The sequence below is a fragment of the Eschscholzia californica genome, unplaced genomic scaffold (assembly GCF_041429995.1).
Source record: "Eschscholzia californica isolate CP2 unplaced genomic scaffold, dmEscCali1.0.p SCAF_4, whole genome shotgun sequence".
NCBI lineage: Eukaryota > Viridiplantae > Streptophyta > Magnoliopsida > Ranunculales > Papaveraceae > Eschscholzia > Eschscholzia californica.
This window is the reverse complement of record NW_028238461.1, coordinates 26,074,284-26,077,693: the sequence shown is the minus strand read 5'-3', so window position 1 is coordinate 26,077,693 and position 3,410 is coordinate 26,074,284. Positions and strand designations below refer to the sequence as shown.

General features: G+C 35.4%; 1 protein-coding gene across 1 annotated transcript in view; it reads right to left on the bottom strand.

Moving 5' to 3' along the window:
• Nucleotides 1–3,410, bottom strand: part of LOC147543893 (uncharacterized) — a 101,312-nt gene that overhangs the window by 91,416 nt on the left and 6,486 nt on the right. The window lies entirely within an intron of this gene.

Genomic DNA, 3,410 nt, shown 5'->3' with positions numbered 1-3,410 from the left:
GATCAGCTTCTCGTAAGGACCCCAAGTTATCAAAATACTGAGATGGTGTCATTTTGTGTTTTTCAATGCATTAACTAAAAAGTTATACTCTAATTTTTCAATGTTGCTTTTTTGCCTTTTTTTTCTCACTTATTTTTTATTTAATCCTTATTGATTTGTCTTCTCAATTTTTATTTTCATCATCATCTTCTTTTATATAATCAGTCTTCTCTTTTTCTTTCTAATAGTCATTGTTGGATGTCTTCAATGTTTTAAACTTATAAAAATTTTAACAACTTAATATTTTGTTTTTCCATCTCTTTCTTGTCTTTCTTCTCTTTTACTTTCTCTCAAATATATTTTTCTCTCATGAAGAGATATTTAATTTTTTTTGGAATAAAAAAAAAAATCTAAGTTTTCTGTTCCTCCATTAATGGTTTGAAGTTAGGGTTTTGGCTTCGTTTTTATGGGTATTCCTAAATATTTCATCTTGTTATCTTAGTTTATTGACTATTCATGGTTTTGAGTTAGGGTTTTCTTTCCTGATGTTTTATGTTTGCAAGTACTAATCCATAAATAGTTTGTTTTGGTCAACAGTAATGACTCATCCAGAAAACCCTAACTTTTCTCTCTCTTGTTTCCGTAATGCAGAATGTTTGAATAAGTACTCCTAATAATGTCTTAAGACCGAATCGATTCCCGCAAGTTTCTGCTCTTGCTCTTCAAATTAATCGGTTAATAGGAGCTATTCCAGCAAATTTAGATAATTTGGGTAGCTTAATGAGACCGCATCTATTTACTAGATTTTAAATTTCAAACTAAGGGATTGATTGCCATTTACTAGATTTGCTAATGCTAATACTGTCATATATCATGATTAGGTCTCATTTAGGTACAAATATAACTTATTTTAAGAGTTTTTCTAGTAGCTCACGAGTAAAAGTAATTTTTTAAAATCTATTTGACTCGTTTGATACGTTATATAAAAAGTGCTTTTATATGTTAAAAAGCTTGGATGTGGCGTTCGGTAAAAATATATGATTTTCATATTATGGTTACAAAAATAATATACTTATATCATTATATCAGTAAGAAATGTATAAGCTATGAAAATTAAAGTAAATTTATATGATAAATGATTAATTTTTCATAAACACAAAAAAAAAAAAAAATTGAGAAATTAGAACCCAATATAGTGGTTGTGTTTAGTATTGATAATAGTAGTAATATATTAAGAATTATGCTATGTTGGCAATGAGGAGGCGGTAGTAGAGAATGGTGGACCTATTGTGCTGGTGCTTAATGGTGATGGAGTTTTGCCGTTTTGGTAGTGATGGTGGTAAGTTGGTAAAATTGCGACCATTGTGGTGGCAGAGTGGTTGATTGATGGTGGCGTTGTAGAATGGTTGTGGTGATGGTGGTGGAGTTGCAACGAAAGTGGTGGAGTGGTGGTGATAGAGTTGCAACGAAAGTGGTGGAGTGGTGGTGATGGAGTTGTGCGGGAGGTCGTGATGGAGTTGTGGAGCAGGTGGTGAGGTGTTGGTTATGGTGGTGGAGTGGTGACGAAGGTGGCGGAGAGGTTGTTAAACTTTTTTTATGATTATAAATGGTTGTGGAGGTTGTGGAGTGTCGTGGAGATGGTGAAGTTGTTGGGGAAGTAGTAAAGTTTTGGTGAGGGTGGTGCAGTCGTGGCAGAGGCAGTGGAGTTGTTGTAGTGATGAAGTGGTTGTGGTGGGTAGGTGGTGGAGTGGTTGTCATAAAGGCGGTGAAGTGTTCGTGATGGTGGTGAATTTTTATTGATGGTGACGAAAGAGAATTTTTACGAGAGAGGCGATTGGAACAAAACAGTAGTGTGATGAAACAAAAAATGGATTGGAAGCATTATGAATCGTACAAAATCAAACCAGAAAAATAAACTCGAAACGATCAGAAAGTTGAACAAATCAAAATCCAAATGCGAACCAAAATTCCACACTTGATTATGCCGAAAAGTGGTATTCTCGGTGATCTTCTTAGTGATGAAGATCCACGGTCAGATGATGAATTTCCTTAGTGTGGCTTATGAAACATTGTCTACAATCAACTCAGAAATCACTATGTCACTCAATTTAGTAGGGTTTTGATAATGTCTGAAAGTGGTTTTTAGGATATCATAATTGATAATGAACTTTTCCTGGTGATTTGAGGGACAAAACCTACAAAAAAATTCAGAAACCTCTCTGATTCTCAAATCAGTATGATTTTTTTGTCGTTAAAGGATTGAAAGAAAAAATAAACTTCATGCCTTAATTAGGGGGAACCGGATATGTTTACATAGGTTCAATTGACCAACTGTGATGAACGGATGAGACGATGTGGTGTAAGGCACCGACTTAGATGGTGTCAGACATCAATGGTCTTAGGATGATAATATTCCATGATTGTGTATCTTCTGATACAGATAGATCTTCTGGCAATTTGCAGATCGTGTATAGAAAGTGGGTTTCAGGCGTGCTTTAACCTTCCACGTCATTTAGCTTTGTCCAGGCTTTGCGTGAAGCTCAGGTGAACCGTGTTTGTTTAGTTGATTTATCTGTCCCAGACCTCGGTTCAGGTTAGGTCTTAGGCACGCTTCCACGTCCACTCGGCAATACAGGACTTTAAGGTGTTAGCCCGACCCTCTCAAAACTCCTTTACTATTTTAAGATCCAGAGCAAAGTCGGGATACATAATTCTAAAGGGAAGTTGTGAGTTTTGTTAAATTTTCTAGGGAAACAAACATTTTTCTTCTTCCTTATCTCCTCCCTTCTCCGACCATCACTTCCAGTCACCACCTCCGCCCACCACTTTCGACGACCACCACCATCATTTTTCCTCTCTTGAATCTTTATCTATCTATCTCGAATAGATCTTTCTCTCTCTCTCTCTTAAACATCTCTCTACCTCTCTCGGATCTCTTTGTCTCTCTCTAATTTCTGAGAGAGAGCCGAGTGATGGAGGTGGCAGTTTGTCTACGACTCTTATCGACGTCAAAAAATTTGTGGAGAGTTTGGAGAAACAAATAAATTTGTCCAAACATTTTTACTCAAAATTTTGTACGAGGAAATTTTTTTTGTTACTTAAAGTGGTGGCCTAATTTAGTTCTAAAAATTAATGTTTATCACGTGCTATTAGACATAATGTTAAAATGTGGTGCAGTAAGTAGCAGGCTTAGACAGTACTCGTTCATCATGGTTAAATCAATGATCTTTTATCGGACAATTCAAATTAGTTACAACTTTCAAATTGAATAGGACCCAAATATCATCAAGTTCGATCAAACTACCTTTCGTTAGTTTATTAGTTATTTGTTTGATATGGTTTACTGAAACAAGTAAAACATACCTGAATCAGACAAACACCTTACACCACTAACACTTGTTAACTACATTACCAAGTGTAAGTTGAAATTT